Below are 9,504 nucleotides of genomic sequence, written 5' to 3' on the forward strand. Positions count from 1 at the left end.
TATATATTTACATATATTTTTTTCTATATTTACATAATTTCTCTCTCTCTCTCTCTCTCTTTATATATATATATATATATACAAAAACACACGCACATACCCACACAAACACACACACACACACACACACACAGAGTCATTACCAGCCGTCATAAAATACAACAACTGGTTCACGAAGCCTCTTGAAGCTTCATTTTTCCCTTGCTGTTTTTTGCTCATTTCAGAATTTGATGTGGCTTGAGCTGAGTTTCGAAGAAGGCTGAACAATGTTGATAAGCATACAACAGAAGCACTTTTGAGCGGCTGACGGCCAGTATTCAGCCGGGGGTGGGGGCGAGGGGGGCGGCTCAATGCGACAGGTCCCGCCAGATATTTCAAGCAGCCACTTGTCAAGTGGCGTGACAGTTATGACAGGAGTTAGCGGAGGTCCTCTTGCATCTCTCCTCACTTTGACGGGAGTGGTGGGGATACTCAGGGCTGCGTGGGAGCGACTTCCAGCAGGTCACTTTGAACACCAGCCTGTCATGACTCATGAAGTTTTGACAACACAAGACGGGGGAGGGTGAAGGAATGTAGGATGGGAGTCTCAAAGAGTGCCAGGTGAATTAGCTCCACGTGTGACCCAACGTGGATTCCATTCTGTACAAGAAAGTGGAGGGTGTCACACCACGTGATGCATCCGAGCCACCTTTTGGCAGACGACGAGTTGTGATTTGTCCTCGGAATGCTAACACGAGCTTACATTTGCTCAAAAGTTCAGAGCAGTTGCCCGCTTGCGTTATTTGCTGTTGCTTTGTCATCGTCTGGCTTGCTAACCCCTCCAAAAACGAATTTAATGCGGGCTGAGCACATTCGGCCATGACTCTGCATTTAAATCTCAGCACGGCTGAGTCCAATAAAAAAAGTTTTGATCCAATTATACTTCTAAATCAGCAATAATTACGCAACGCCCATCTGCATATCTTAATTAATACTCAAATCTTACTTTTGCATGCAAATGTATAATATATTCAGGATTAGGTGTATTGCAGTGACGTCCATCTCCACCTTGCTTCTTCTTAATAAGCCGTGTTCCCTGCCAATGTTGCCCCGACTTATTAGAACGCAATATTCCCCGGCATGAACGCGGCAACCCCTTAAAATTACTCCTCTCAATTAAAATGGAGACGAATACAAAGGGCCTCCTTGGTTAATTTGCGTTCTCATATAATGCAAATAAGAGCGACGGGAGTAAACAGGTCCATCCGAGGTGCACGCGGCACGCCGGCTGAAGTCAGTCAAGTGTTGCAAATCGAATTTAAATATATGAATGTTTTCTCTCCGGACTCAGTTTTGTCGCAGTCATAGGGAAGAAGCAGAGCAGCGAGATGTGTGTCGATATCCGAAGCTCCCAGGACTTTAATTAGACAAGCACCTGTATACACTACCGCTACGCTACAGCTCCCCAGAGCCCTTGTTCCTTCATATCGTGGAGAGGCAGTTAATATCGTCGTGCGAGCGAGGATCTATAAAAGCCGCCGCCATAAACTAAACACGGCTCTGTAACATTCAAATAATAGCCAAATAGCTCACGGATAGAATAACCGGGTCGTATCGGGTCGTACGGGCACTCGAGTCCAGATCGTGCCCAAGTCCGGTACGGATTGCAGAGCCTAATGGTGGTCTCAATGGATGGCTTTATTTTAAAAGTGCGCCATCCACCATCAATCACCCACAAGCATCTGGAAGAGAAGCGGTGATTTAGCGTAGAGTCTCGGTCCTTTGCCAAGAAGCAAAAAAAAAACCACGTGAACGCAAAGACAGGGCGTCCCGGTGAGAATAAAGCATCAGAGCCACTCAACAGCACCGGCGCAAACAATAATAAAAATGCCCCGGCTTAAAGGTGACATTCTCAATTTACGATTATTTGTGTCTATAAAGCGCATTTCTCGGCTGCCGACCGGATCGTGGCTTCTGTTACAAGAACAATACATTAAGTGAGGGGGGAGGGGGCGAGGGCAAATTGAAATTCTATCCATTTTATTAAGCCGACAGGCTCGGCTATACCTGAGACTTTCAATTTTGCCGGCGTGACCTCCAAGGAGACATTTCTTCCCTCGGTCTACCTTTTCCTTCTTCAATTCCCCGTCTCCCACCTTTATCAATGAGCTCCGAGGCAATTCTCAAACCGTAGGAGAAGCCTCAGAGATCAGGAGGTGGATGAAATCAGCCTTTTTTTTATCTCTTTAAGTGATTGTTTTTCCTTCTACCGCTGTTACGGATGTTGAGTGGGCAATGTGATGGATTAGGAGAAGCCGTCCTACCACCAAACCAAACCCCAAAAATCAAACTACTGCTTGGTTGCTCCTAATGTCCAGAATCTATATTTTAGAACATTTCACGGGTTTTGGTACGTCTGTTTCTGTTCCGGTATGGAACAGCGGGGTTTATAAAGGTCTTGGAGTAGAAGAATTTGAGAATTTGGGATAACCGGGAGACGCTGCGACAATGACAAAACAACAGCACACAGCACTTGCGAGGGGAACATGACGGGAATCCCCCCCGGAGTCATGAAGAAGAACTGACATTGACCCATGACCCGTAGACCCCCGTAGACACAACGATGACAAGTCAAGTATCAGGAATCTCCACTTCTTGCTTTCCAGTCCTACTAGATTATTCTTTTAAATGTTCCGAATTTTTTGTCGGGGATAAACAACATCAAGCCGTTTGTTTCAAGCGGTTTTGACAAAGAGAAAAGCAGTTTTCCAGTAAATTAATTAAGGTCGGCAAAATATTCGACACAGCTCGGTATGAGTCAGTAGAATTTTACAATAGTAACTGAGTAGCTGCCAATTAAAAGTGGAAATTATCATCATTTTACAAGTGGGGATTTTTTAATTGGGTAGCATGATATGGTCCTGGTCACAGTCAGTGCTTTAAGTGGCGAGAAAAAAAAAAAAGTGGCGGTACTTTCTTTACCACCAGTCCATTCGAGCAGATCATTAAGTTAATAAATAAATAAACAAATAAATTAAATTCATTAAATAAAAAAAGAAATTAAAAATAAATAAATGAACGAATACATGACTAAATGAATAAACAAAAAATAGATAAATAAATATGTGCATACTTCTTTATTATATGACTTGTTTAAGTTTAAAAGTACTCATTTCAAGACTGCTACAGATATGGGCCTCGTACTATTTTCTTATTTTTCTAAATTTTGTCAAGTAAAACTTTCTTGTTCAATTGGCAGATAATTTTCTTTTCTATTGTTTTTTTTTTCATTTTCTTCATTTTTATTTTATCTTCTCAAGTAAAACTTTCTTGTTCTGTTGGCAGCTATTTTGGCTTATTTTAAGCATAATTTTCTTTTGTATTATTTTTGTCATTTTTATTTTTTGCACTGTACCCAGGCTTTTGTATCAACATTTTATTTGGTAAGCTTCTTTTTCGAAGTACCTCTATTCCGTACTGCTGCGTACGGGCCCGCTCACCGTACGAGACATTCTGTATTCTTTGCACGTCTGTCCCTCTTTTAAATTGGGTTCCTCCTGCTCTGGACAGCTGAAGCCAACTTTTTGTACGTGTCTATTTGCTGAACATGACACAGTGTAGCCTTGTGTGCTTCTCATGTGAGTGATTTACATTGTGTTTATGCAACCATAAAGTTCTTGCCTCGGAGACAAACTGCTGACAATTTCTGCTGCATGGGGGGAGGGAGGGAGGGGGGGGGCACTTAAGGTCACATTAGAAAAAGAACATTTCCCGTGAAAACGAAGCAAATAACAACAGCGCAGTGCTCGGGGGTTTAAGTGTCAGCTATGAAAGATGCACACAGACAGTTGCCTTCTCAGAAAAACAAAAAGGGTTTAAGCTTTTAACGCCCCCCAACACACACACCGCCCAGCCCTTTTTAATAAGCACACTTTGCGACAGCTTCGGTTTCATCGGCATCTTAGGTGAAACCAGGCAGAAAGTTCCAATTAAAGTGGGAGGGGCCGTAACAAGGAGCGACCGGGGAGGAAGGTGACGATCTGCATGTTTTTTTTTTCGCGCAAAACCACTTTGTTAACCCAGTTAGTGTTGTCGTAATAGCCGCCGCCATGCTTTATGGACTGGCCGCAATTGGATTAGTTGTTTTGTGCTACTTGGCGGCGGCCGGATGTGAGGAAAGAGGCACTTACAGAAAGTCCAGCTGTTGATTTGGAGTCTGGACAAGGGAGACGCGTCGGAAGCTGCTTTCGCTCGCATCTGCCTGCCATTAAGGCTCCAGTCTTCGACGAGTCGGCTTTTTTTGGGCTTTGGCTATAAGAGGTGTCAGCCTCGTCGACGATGACAGCGGGCGGGGTGATGAGGTCACATTGGGTCACCGTGGGGAGGCGACACCCCTTGCTTGGCGTCAGCGTGTCCAGTTTAAAATCTTTGGGCAGAAAATTCCCTTTCAAAATGTGACGTCAGGTTTGAGCTGCAACATGTTGTCTTGTGATAAAAACTTTCCACTTATCTCTTGATTTCCATGCCTCCTGCGCCTTCGTGAATCGGCATGAAAAATGATGAGCCGTGCATTTTGGTGTGTGACTATCTGCCCTATGGTCATCATCATGTCTTACGCGAGAAGTCTTTGTATGTCTTTTTCCAGGATTGCACAGAATTGAATGGATTTTCACGGAACGTGTTACGTTACATTGCGGTGAAATGGTTTTCACAGAAATTCTTTTTCCTGCAATTTGCTGAATCATTCTCCATTTTTATTACTTAACGCGAGTTGCTATGTTGCTTTGTTATTTAAAGGACCTTTTTGAACAAGGTACATAATGGAATATAAAACTATATTATATTATATTATATTATACGTATATATTATATTATATTATATTATATTATATTATATTATATTATATTATATTATATTATATTATATTATATTATATTATATTATATTATATTATATTATATTATATTATATTATATTATATTATATTATATTATATTATATTATATTATATTATATTATATTATATTATATTATATTATATTATATTATATTATATTATACTGCTGCGGCAAAACACTTTTACTGCTTTAACCAAAAATGATTACTGTACGGTTGCAGAAATCAACATTTTGCCCAAATCTGACCCAAAGATCCCCACAAACTGGACAAATTGCGACGTGGGCGGTTCCGGCTGATGCCAGCCAGGCAGTATGGAATCTGTAAGAACAAGCTCCAAGACTTGTCAACTTTGTGTTTAATGTTTAGTGAATTGTGTACTGTGGGTCAAAGTGAATATCAGACCGAGGTTTTCACAGCTGACTGCCTCAAAAACCTGCCGTCAATGTTTACAAACCAGGTGAAGCTCACCTGTAGACAAAAAGTTAATCATTGCTTTTTTTTTAAAAGCTCAGGTAAAAGTGTAAAAATGATTTATGAAGCCAAGCTGACACTGCACAAAACACTTTCCACTCTTTGCACACAAATTGGTTTTGTCGCTTTTACCTTCTAGTGACCCTCTAGCCGAAAGAGTATTGATGACGAAAATAGAAGAAACACACAGTCATTTATCAGCGTGCATTTTAAATTATTAAATGTGCAAATGTTGTCTACACAATAGTTGGAAAGATTTTAGTTGGAAAGATCCTGCTGTTAATGCATCAATTATGCATAAATGCATATTGCAACGCTTGTGGATTAAATCCAAAATCTCCTCCAAACAAACCAGAAGTCACACTGTGCTATTTTGGAGGAAATAAAGCCATTGCAGCATGCGAGCTTCCCTCCTCTTTAGCGCACCTTCACTTAATCCACTTACAATGTTCGAGCTGTTTGCCAAACACGACGACATCATCAATTGTCATGTTGGCAAATAGCGCCGGGCTAATACGCTCACCCACCTGCAAAGGAGGTGCTGTTCGGGAAATCTGTTGCTAAGGAACGGCGGCATGGGAGGTGAAGGGAGCTCCTAACGACGGCGGGTGACGGGAAATAAAATCACGACATCACCGGGCACCTCGGAGACACGAGTTGGGCCTTGCCAGGATTCGCCGTCTCCTTCCAAGATGCAACCGGCGCAGCTTTATATCTCGCCTAATGTGATTGGTGGAGAGACGTCCCGCGTGAAGGATGTTTTTAATTCCAAACTGGTGCTAACGTGGCCCGCATAGCGTGGGCACCCAACATGACGATGATGAGGAGCGACCGTGAGGCTCGTGATGCAACCTTGGGATCATTTTGGGAAGCAGAAGAAAGCGTTAAGGTGCAAAGAGAACAACGGCACAATAACGATGATATCAGTTGACCGGAGTTGAAAGTGCGCCAATCGATCTGACTCTATGTAAAAAGTAGAGCGTGAACATTTGATGGATTGAATTGGATTTTTGCACAAGGGTCACGTGAAGTGGAATTAGCAGGATAAGTGTGGATGCATCAATTATCACTATCGCGTGTCGCAACAGGCCGGCTCATTTATTTTTTAACAGGCTGACTTTTTATTCCGCGAATGATGCTAGACTCACCTAAGCTGGCCAACGCCGTGCGGCCGATTAACTGTAATTGCACGCTTTAGCGAGTCAGCCAGGTCCGCCGCGGGTCAGCACTCTTTTATTTATCAAACGCGGAAGGTCAATTATAGGCGAGCTTATGATGAGCTGAGAGGTTCTGGCAGCTGATCTGAACCTGATGTAAGCGGAGCCGTGCTGAGATTGCCCGCTGTTACGTCATCTCGTGTGCGGATGATAACTAGGTAGAACGCACGGAGGCACCTCTCGGAGTGATGAAACGGACCGCTGGTGGAGGGAAGTGCCGAGATATGACGAGAGCATCGGCAAAACGCTTCTGCTCTGTCGGATGTGCAACAGTCTAGGTAGATAGGTAGATAGATAGATAGATAGGTAGATAGGTAGGTAGATAGATAGATAGATAGATAGATAGATAGATAGATAGATAGATAGATAGATAGATAGATAGATAGATAGATAGATAGATAGATAGATAGATAGATAGATAGATAGATAGATAGATAGATAGATAGATAGATAGATAGATAGATAGATAGATAGATAGATAGATAGATAGATAGATAGATAGATAGATAGATAGATAGATAGATAGATAGATAGATAGATAGATAGATAGATAGATAGATAGATAGATAGATAGATAGATAGATAGATAGATAGATAGATAGATAGATAGATAGATAGATAGATAGATAGATAGATAGATAGGTAGGTAGGTAGGTAGGTAGGTAGGTAGGTAGGTAGGTAGGTAGGTAGGTAGGTAGGTAGGTAGGTAGGTAGGTAGGTAGGTAGGTAGGTAGGTAGGTAGGTAGGTAGGTAGGTAGGTAGGTAGGTAGGTTGGACCTACTGGATGGATGGATGGATGGATGGATGGATGGATGGATGGATGGATGGATGGATGGATGGATGGATGGATGGATGGATGGATGGATCGGTTGGTAGGGAGGTACTAGGTAGGTCGGTCGGTCGATTTAGATAGATATACGTAAATAGATATAGATAAATAGATATACGTAGATAATCAAAACGGGCCACACAATGGAGATTGTCCCCGATTGCCAACGTGACTATCTCATCCGCAAGGGAAGATCTTGCACCACGACTGGTAAGCGTGACATGGCGACCGATTTACAAATACAGTAAGAAGATTGTACATTTATAAGAACCTTTGTCAGACTTTGGAAAAAGCGCCTCGGTTACGGTAGCGGCGCCGTGTCTAATTGTTTGTCTCGAGCCTGACGGTGACGAGAGCGGCTCCGAGGGTGACAGTGGCGGTCGACGCCATGACAAGCAGACGTCAGCCAGGATCACCCTTGCTCCCTTGATGGATCCAATCACGATGATCCCGATGACGTGCGGCTGTCCTGCCGCACTTCACGGCGTCGTTTTCATTTGAGAAAAGTTTCCAACTTCCTGGGAAATAATGAGAAATGTTGCTATCCATCCCTCTGTCTACTTTTCTCTTTGTCAAAACCGCTTGAAACAAACATGCGAGCGCGAGTCCAATTACTGGCAAAAATGAGGCGCTTTGTGCGCTTGTGTGACGACATCAATGAGATTCTCCTTCATGTCACTCATTTCTGTGGGTTTCATGAAGCAATATGCCCGGAAAGTAAACATTTAGACGTGCACACACACAAGATGACGCTTGTGCCAGAAGCAAATTGGCAATCTCCGTCCCTCTCGCCTGCCGCCGTTCTAATGAAATTGTGCTGGAAATGGTTGAAATAAATGACATAATTCTACGCACACACAATTAAAGCAGAAAGCTACATTCAGCTCCTAGTCGCTGCTATAAATAATGAATACGGCCATAATTATTCCCTCACAAATTTGCATAATTATTGTGTTTTTCTTGGAAGCCGCGTGTTTACATTGCGGTGACCGACGCTTTGTGCTCGCGTGCGAGCGACACCAAAGTGGCATTATAAGGAAATGTAATTCGTCTGTATTTAATAAAGAGGTCACATGTCACATTATGGCATTGCACCACCTCTGTTTTTATGATGTAGTGTTTATGATGCATTGCTGCAAAGAGGGCAAGCGCGTTCAACTTTCTCTTTTTCTCTCTTTCAAAAATAAACTTAATGAGAGGTTGAAGCAGATGAGACTGCTCTTCTGTTTTTTTTTTACTTTAATGTGAGAGAGGAGCCATACAATACTTTCAGTCTACATGTGACTGCAATGTCTTTTATTACGATAGATTAGCGGCTACCTTCAGATATTATCCTCCACTCTAAAGGATGTCGATTATCGAGTATTTGCCAGGTGCAGGCGCCCTTAGAAGAAATACATTGTCATCAGGAACCGATAACATTTTCCGATGCGAGTTAATGTTTCCCAACCAGGTGCAGAGGTGTCAAATCCAGGTCGAGAAAGTAGAAACGCTGCAAATGTTTGGCTTTAGCCACATGTGCTTCTACTCAGTGAGGTTCTTTACCTACCATTTATCTGTGGCTAAGTTTTTTATAATATACATCATGTTTCATAAATAATATAAATATATAAAGTATATTATCTATACAAAAATGTAAATCAAAAAATAAAAATAAGTCCATTTAAAAAAAAATCACAATAAATAAATCAATAAATAAAATATAAAATGCCTTATGAATGCCTCAGGCAACAGAAAACCGGTAAGGAGAAGGAGCCAGATGGACGTCTCATGGAAAGATAGCAATCCTGAATATTAGCAACACAAAAGAAAATATGGAAAAATACCAAGGGTTGCGTTACTTGTTAAAAATCATCAAAATGTATGAGGGTACACAAGCTCCAAAAAGTTGGATCCACCAACAATTCTCCATTGTCAAGCTGTATACACACACGCGTATTGTTCCACAAACAGTCCGACAACAGGTAGACACCAAGTACCGTACATTTAAGTTAAAGCTCGGGCCGCTCTTATGTTATCAGCATGTGCATGTTGGATGGGGTTGGGCATTGGCTGTGTCCAAGCACACAAAACATTAGCCAGGTGACTTATCATAGCAGTCTGTGGCT

The sequence above is a fragment of the Syngnathus typhle genome, linkage group LG2, assembly GCF_033458585.1.
Source record: "Syngnathus typhle isolate RoL2023-S1 ecotype Sweden linkage group LG2, RoL_Styp_1.0, whole genome shotgun sequence".
Taxonomy (NCBI): domain Eukaryota; kingdom Metazoa; phylum Chordata; class Actinopteri; order Syngnathiformes; family Syngnathidae; genus Syngnathus; species Syngnathus typhle.